Below are 8,855 nucleotides of genomic sequence, written 5' to 3' on the forward strand. Positions count from 1 at the left end.
TGTGGGGAAACGAGGGTTTTTTCGCACGCAGTATATGGCCAGCCTAACTGAGCATACTCAGATTGCTAGTGATCAGGCAGGTGACCCTGCAGGCAGCGGTGTCACATCTTTGTGCAGGGCAGCAAAAGGTCTGTGAACCACAAGACAGGCCGAACAGAGTTGTCAATTCTTTAGCAGGTGGCAGCTAAAACAATATTTCATCTGCATATTTTTTTCCCCTTGGTTTTTGATTCCCCTTCTTATTACACGTGCTGACTTTTCCTCATTTTTAGTTCATCTGATCCTTTCCTTCTTTTTAAAGGGCTCACATGCTTCAGTACAGTTCAAAAACTTCTGCCCGCCTGCTCCCTCTGAGGATGCTGTGCACTGCTACTGCCTGTTCCAGCCAGATCAGGGCGCTTCCAATTTCGGGGCGCCATCTGTCTACAGATTGACCCTGGCATGCGGAAAATGCGTAATAGGAACGCAAAGGAAAGCGACAGAAAAGTAACAGGAGGGCATGTAGAACGAGCGTCAGTAAAGAATGGTTACAGAGCAGAGTGGGCACTTTAATGAACGACCCCCACCCCCCTCATCCCGATGTATCAGCTGCTGATCTTGTATGTATGTAATTCCGATTCCCTCAGGAGAAAAGACAATAGTGCACCAGAGCACACTTGCTTGTTAAAAGCAAGTTTATCTTATTGTCTCATTTCACAGTCAATGAATAATAACAGCCCCACACCCACAAAGGAAAGAAGAAAAAAACTTGAAAAGCCCCCCCCCCTCTTTGGTCTGAGGCCGGTGGACAGATGGCATGTAAAGCGAGGACAGGAGCTGTGGAGAGTGACAGCTGTCACCGGGGTTAGGCTGACACACGTCACCTTGCTGTCCCGGCCTCATGTAAGTTCACTCGGATGCTCAGCCAGTGGACAAATATCACTGAGAAAGTGACAGCTGCTGCCGTGTGCCCTCTGTTGGTCGCAAGAGCTGACAATCAAGTTCATTTTCTTGCGGAATGTTATGTTACACATTGTAACAACTTATATACATACAATTTTTTTTTGTTTTTTTTTTGCTTTCTTGATTGTAAAAGCTTTATTTATATTACCGGCGATAATAGCGCGTTCCTCTGGGAACGGATGTCAGAGCTATAGTAAAAAACAGTCAGAAAAAGCAGTCAGATGTGCGGTACAAGCTGACCACGCTAAAGATGGGCGTTAAAAAAATAAATTGTTTTCTGAATGTTCATTCGATTACCTAATGGTTATCGGGGTCAACTCAGTGATTTTTTTGAAGGAATGGGATGGAAATTTTTTGGAAGATAAACCATATTCATTAATAGAATTCTGTTTAAGAAAAATCTTCCATCCCGAACCTTCCATTTTTCCCCTCACTGAGATCTGGGTCCCCATTCACATCTGAGCGTTGTGTGAACGCGAACAAATATGCTTGCTTTAATTTGTGTTTGCAAAATGCATCAAAAATTTAAAACACGCTTGCTGTGCCATTACCAGTTAACGGCACCCCAATGCGTTTTTGCCCACGTTGGCACGCGTTAAAATACTGAAGAGCCCTGGGGCCATGCTTAAAAAAAAAAGACACATAATTCTGAGTTTGAAAGTCAGAATTCTGTGTTGAAAAGTCAGAATTCTGTGTTGAAAAGTCAGAATTCTGAGTTGAAAAGTCAGAATTCTGAGTTTGAAAGTCAGAATTCTGAGTTGAAAAGTCAGAATTCTGTGTTGAAAAGTCAGAATTCTGTGTTGAAAAGTCAGAATTCTGAGTTGAAAAGTCAGAATTCTGAGTTGAAAAGTCAGAATTCTGAGTTGAAAAGTCAGAATTCTGAGTTGAAAAGTCAGAATTCTGTGTTGAAAAGTCAGAATTCTGACTTTCAAACTCAGAATTCTGACTTTTAAAAAATTCTGACTTTCAAACTTAGAATTCTGACTTTTAAATACAAAATTCTGACTTTTAAACACAGAATGAGGTTTCATAATTTTTTAGCATGGCCCCAGGGCTCTTTCGTAAAAATGCACACAAACGTGGAATCAATTTTGCTACAAGCACTGCTTTCCCACGTTTGTCACTCATGCAAGAATCTATTGAAACCAATGGGGACACTCAGCAAACGTGGGAACAGAACATGCACGAACATGCGTGAATGAGACGCGCATTCCCAGTAAACCTGGGTGTGAATGGGGACTAAAACAATCATCGATTTGACCCAATTAACTTAGAAAATAAGAAAAACAAACGGCCGTCGACTCAACGACTTTAAAAAAAAATTAAAATGGAAGGCGCAAGATGGAAATTTTCTCTTGAAGGAAAACCACATTAGGTCCCTGTTCACACCCTTGCATTCCATGAACTCACGCCAAATACGTGCATTGACGCAACACATCAAAAACGTGAAACGTGCTTGCGGTTCCATCACTTGTTAATGGCACCCCAAATGGGGGCGGGAAAATTCATGTATTTTACCGCATGTTGACGCATGTTGGACACACATAAAAAAAAATGAGGGATGCTGTCAGCTGAAAATGTGAAATTAAATTAAATCAATGCGTGACGCACAGCAAATGCAGGAAAAACGCCCGTGATGCATGTTCATGGTACGGGGAGTGCACTGTGTGAGAGATTTTTAAAAATCCCATCCCATTCCTTCCATTTTTTTAAATCGTTCAGTTGACATTTGTTTGATTTTCTAAGTTAATTTGGTCAAATTGATGATCATTTTCGACTTCAGGAAACAATGGAAGGAGCGGGATGGAAAATGTATCTTAGATGAATGAAATTCTAACAGTGAATGTGGTTTTTATTTGGGGAAACTGCATTCCTTCCAAAATCGAATGTTACAATGGAACAAAATGTATAATGACATTAATTAAAGGAGAACAATGGGGTCAGTGCTTTTCCCCATAGTTCTCCCCAGGGTCAAGGGAGGACACAAACTAGCGTCCTCCCGTTACCCTAAGCTCAGTATACCGCGAGCTACAGCTCACGGTATACTGAGACCGCCGCAGCCGGGACGGATCCCGACATTACTGTCTGGATCTACCCAGCTGCGTGAGGGCCAGCTGGCTCTGCCTATCTAGTGGCAGAGCCAGCTGTACCCGCCCCCTCCCCCGTCCGTTCCGCCAGTCAGCGCTGGAGGATCGGAGCGGGGAGGGGGGAATCCATGCAGGGAGCCGTGAGTGACAGTCACGGCTCTCTGTAGGGAGATGATCGAGAAGTGAGGGAGCAACAGTATGTGTTCGCTCACCTCCCGATCTATAGAGCCGACCTGTGACAGTTTAATTGTCACACGTCGGCTCGAACTATGAGGAGGAGTGATTTTCACTCGCCTCATAGTTCTCCTTTAAGTCTCCGATTGGAGGCATTATTGGATGTTCTGGTGAGATTTTTGTATGAACGTTCATATAAAACTTTACGGCCAGATATTTAGGCTATTTGACCAACTCCACCTTGACCTAATCCCAAATCGTTATACAAGGTCAGTTTTGTTATTTATTTATGTATTTACATTGTAAATCTGGCCATACACAGGTCAGTAGGACTCGGGTAAAATTCAAGCACTGCGTGGACCAGTCGGCACCCCTCAGTTTGACAAAAGTGGGTTTTCATTATTCAGGTATCCTGACAGCAGCACACCCACATCGCCAATTCTCAATACAATGACTGGAGGGGGGATTCCCCAATCCCCTTATGAGGGAACCGAGTGTATGGCCAGCTTTAGGCCAATCTAGGCTATTCGGTAAACTTCACCTTGGCCCACCCCCAAATTATCATATAAGATTATTTTTACTATGTTTACTTTTTTTCATTGTTATTTCTTCCTCTTTGTGATCCTGGCTATTTTAATTTTTAAAAAACCACACAAAAAAACCCAGACAATATTTAAAAAAACATTAAATCCGCAATACATAAAAAAAGATTGATTACACAAGAAAAAAAAAAAACTCTAGAGGGTGAATTTATAAACAATTTGAATAGTCATACATCTTGCGAAACTCTGTGAATGTTTGTTATGTGCGAATAGAGGCAAAAACTAAAATGTTTACAGGGTTATTCACAAAAGGGTGAAGAGTTTGGAGAAGGCCGGAGAAGTGAACAATCTAGGACAACATAGCTGATTTGGAAAAATTCCCTGATTCAGCTCAGTTACCAGTTCAGCTATGATGTCCTAGAGATGGTTCACTTCTCCTGCCTTCTCCAAACTCTTCACTCTTTAGTGAATAACCCTGATAGTCTATTTTCTTTCCAAGTCTAATGTAATGTAATACCACATTATGGCCACTAGATAGAGCTGAGAAGCATAAGAAATAAATACTTATGTTCCTCTGCTCCATCTAGTGGCCATAATGTGGTATTACATTACATTTGACTTCGAAAGAAAATGGCCTAAGAGCTTTAGTTTTTGCCTTCATTTGCACAGAATGAACGTTCACAAGTTTAGCAAGACGAATTACTCTGAGAATTGTTTATAAATAGACCTCTAAGTGAAATAAACTAAACTACAAAATAAAGAAGAAAAAAAAAAACATTTTTTTGGTTCAAGCAGATTTCACCAAATACTGAAAGAGCAATATTGAAGGTTTCCATTTCGTGTAAACCAGTAATTTCAATGGAAGTCAATTTCACCAAAATCATCCTGCTCATCCCTATGTTATACCTGTGTAGAGGGAACGAAAACAGAGTTGCAGGCTTTGCTAACCAGGCTGAACAAGTCGCGGTGGCCCGGTGGGTGTCTAAAGGACCCCTAATCATAAGTGCCTGGATCACAAGATTGGCTGAACAAAGTCGCATCTGATCTTTAATAATCAGGTAATGACTCTCCGTTTGGCTTCCTGATTGGCCAGCTTCTCGACCAATCAGGAAACCAAAAGGCGAGTCATTATACGGCGCCTGGCTTCCTGATTGTCCGGGAAGCCGGCTCCATGCTCCCTTGTCACCAAGTGATGTAATCACTTGGTGACGTAAGTTCAGGTATCTGGCTAGGCATCAGAGCATTTGGGCGAGTACGAGTACGAGCCCAAATGCTCGGTATCGGCACCAATGCTAGTATCGGTATTGGTGCATCCCTAGTTGTCACCATCAGGAAACCTGCCCTGAGAAATGCCACGCAGCCATCACCATTGTGTATGTAGACAGGAAGTGGCTGCTGAGAGGATGCAGCAGATTACCAGCACTGACATGCAACAAAGGATGAAAAAAGACCAAATAAAAAATTGTATTTAAACCAAAAATAGAAACTGTTTAGCACAGCAAACCAAATGTCATTCGGTTAGGGGTTACACCTACTTTAATTCAATTCCTGGCCCACAGATGTTCACAAGAAGGGGTGTTTACAAACCTATTTATATGGCACAATTTGGAAACTATGGACTGTCAAGCAAGAGAAAAAAATCTGAAACTCCTTTAAAAAAACATTTACCAGATACCCAATACCGATACAGGAAGTCCCGTTAAGGAAGCCGGGCGGCGTGTAATGACTCGCCGCCCGGCCTCCTGATTAGCTGGGAAGCCGGCTCCGTGCTCCCACGTCACCAGGTGACGAGGAAGCATGGAGCCAGCTTTCTGGCCAATCAGGAAGCTGGGAGGGCGGATAATGGCTGGCTGCCCAGCTTCCTAATTGGCCAGCTTCCCGACCAATCAGTCATTACACGCTGCCCGGCTTCCTGATTGACCGGAAAGCCAGCTCAATGCTTCCTCATCACCAAAGTGACGAAGGAGCATGGAGCTGGCTTCCCGGCCAATCAGGAAGCCGGGCAGCATGTAATGACTCACCACCTGGTTTCCTGATACCAGAAGTTCCGGTATCGGGATAAGTATCGGGAGCATTTGGGTGAGTACGAGCACTCGCCCAAATACTCCACATCGGCACCGATACTAGTATCAGTATCGGTGCATCCCTAATATGCAGTATAGGGGGAGGGAGGGGTTGTGCTTTTTTTATTAGTTTTTTTTACACATTATTTTATTTATTTTTTAATTTTATATTTTTTTTATTTATTAGCACAATTTTAGGACATTATTGTCTTTGCATTGCACTGAACTCTGTTTTATAAGTTGTATACATTTTATGATATTTCCACAGCTGATAGTGTGATAAGTTTACTATGTTTTTTTGATCTCACAGCGCGGCTTGTGGCTTTAATTTATTATTCCTTTAAAAAATTGCTTACAGGTATATGCTACGATAACCGAAAATGTGTACTCACGGAAAATACTCTACAATGTCTCTTTATGGTCAGGCACTGATGGAAAATAGCCGCAAGAATCAAACAAAATAACAAAAATAAGACAGACGGATGTGAAGGTTGGAGTGTTTGCATATATTTCACAAAGCTGCTGATTTCGGGGAATCCCAAAAATGAAAATGAGAGTTCAGACACACCTCACTTCCGTGTAGGGCCTCAGCTGCTCTGTGGTTAAAGCGGATGTATACAGCACAGGCACCCCACCTCTACACACTGTATACACCTGCCAGCTCCCTCTACTTCTCTTGTGGCTTTTATGACTTTCAGTCAAGTATGATTTAAAGGGAATTGGCAGTTTTTTTCAAATGTTTTAAATTTAAACTTTGTGAATGCGACCGCGTTAAAGTGAACCTGTGCCTAGATAATGCCCACTAAAGTTCTGGAAATCCCTTTAAAACAAGACCTCATTCACCTCTGTAGCTATAGGTATTGTGGATAAATTAATCTTCAACGTTCACAACATTCATTTTATTATTATCAGTCTAAATGTTTATAGCGCATTTCTCCCTGGGAACACTGGGGAGCTTATCAAATTGATGTTGGGGTGGATCGGAGGTGGGCACGCTTAGTAGAATACCATACAAAGCCAACTCACCTACCAGCATGTCTTTGAAGTGTGGGAGGAAAACTGAGTACCCAAAGGAATTTCATGCAAGCGCAGGGAGAACATGAGAGAATATTTGCAGCCAAGAATATAAAAAAAAAAAAAAATCAGTGCTTAAGACCAGGAATAATGCAAATGGTGGTCCTTAGGGTAGTTAATATTGGTTGCCAAATGTATCAGTGTGTATATTGTCCAGAAACATTCCATTTTTGGGCAAGTCCACCAAACATGGGACATTGCCCATAGCCTATAAACATATTGGAGCTCTGTGTAAATGTCAAATTGAGTTAACACAGGGCTGAGGACTCTCTATCACCTCCATGTAATGGAACTGGCGCCCGAACAGCTGATACCAAAGCAGCAGCACCATCATGTGGCTGAAAATTGAGTGAGTCACATGTCCTTTATACCTGTAAGTACTGGGCATTTCCCTTTGGTTTCTCCAAAAGGAGTGGCATGAGAACAAAGAAAGAAGAAGCGAAAGGAAGTATAAGCAACTGTGGGAAGGGCAGCATTCCAGTGAACCTCTTGCCCAGATAATGCACACTAAGTATTTTAGTATTCTTACAATCACTTTGAACAAGACCCTATTACCCTCTGTAGCTATAGGTATTGTGGAGAAATTAACCTTCAAAGTTCACAACATTCATTTTATTATTATCAATCTATATTTTTATAGCGCTTTTTCTCCCTGGGGAATTAAAGACCTTATCAAATTGATGTTGGGGCAGATAAGAGATGAGGCACCTAACTTGGTTACGCTCAGTAGAATATTATGCTAGGCCAATTAACCTAGCAGCATGTCTTTTGGAGTGCGGGTGGAAAACTGGAGTAACCGGAAGAAAACCCACACAAGTACAGGGAGAACATGAGAGTGTCTAAGAGTGCCTTAGAATATCGGCAATTGGTTCATTCATTAGGGCAGTGTGAGCATTCAAAAGAGTGCTAATGTTGGCAGCATTTCTGCCGTGTAGCACTGGGGGCCCCTGGTTCAAATTCGTCAGTCTATCTGCAAATTAGTTTGCATGTTCTCCCTGTGCTTGCGTGACTTTTCTCCCACACTCCAAAGACATGCTAGAAGGTTAATTGGCCATGTATGTGTGTGCAATAGGGACCTCAGATTGTAAGCTCCTTGAGGGCAGGGACTGATGTGAGTGTGCTGTGTAAATTGTTGGTGCTATATAAATACTTGTAATAAACAGAATAAAGAACATATCAGTGTGTACAGTATACTCTTGTCCAGAAATGTTCCAAAATGGAGCATTTGTTTCTGGTTGCCCATAGCCCATGGAACAGATCGGAGCCCTGTGTAAGCTAACACAAGGCTGAGGACTCTCTATCGCCTCCATACAAGGGCACTAGTGCCTGATCGGCTAATTGGAAAGTGCCAGCACTATCATGTGGCTGAAAAGGAAGTGAGTCACATGTTCCTCATACCCAGAATTACTCTTTGCTCCTGGTGGCCAAAAGAAGTGGTATGGGAACAAAGAAGGGAAGTGTAAGCAACTGGGGGGGCATTCCAATGAACCTATTTATCTGCAGGTTTACTTTAAAGATTCGTATCAAGCTTTATATCTAAATTTCCCAATTGTCCCTGTTTTGGAGGAATGGCTGTTGTTCTACAAACAAATTGCCATGTCCCCCTTTCTCTCAACTTTTCATTCAAACTCTAACTTATTTAATGCCTGCATTTCAAACTCTGATATAAAAGAAAATTAATAATGAAAAAAAGCATTAGTGGGTTTAACTGATGATTTTGGCATATGAATTCTTCATGGTCCACATATGTGGGGGTGACATTGTGTCCTTCCCACATACAGTACTTTGTGCTGAAAGGTGTCGCTGTTTTCTGTCTAAGAAAACTGGGCGATATGCACATAACAAAGCCTCAAAGTACACCTTGGTCATACACATGTGCAAAAAGTCACAAAATTCTAAAATTAATTCCGGCCATACACAGGTGGGACTAAACAAGAAACAATGTGTGTATAGCATGCGTGGGGGAGTGTCGT

Source organism: Nanorana parkeri, unplaced genomic scaffold (assembly GCF_000935625.1).
Source record: "Nanorana parkeri isolate BGI_ZX_2015 unplaced genomic scaffold, ASM93562v1 scaffold280, whole genome shotgun sequence".
Lineage (NCBI taxonomy): Eukaryota > Metazoa > Chordata > Amphibia > Anura > Dicroglossidae > Nanorana > Nanorana parkeri.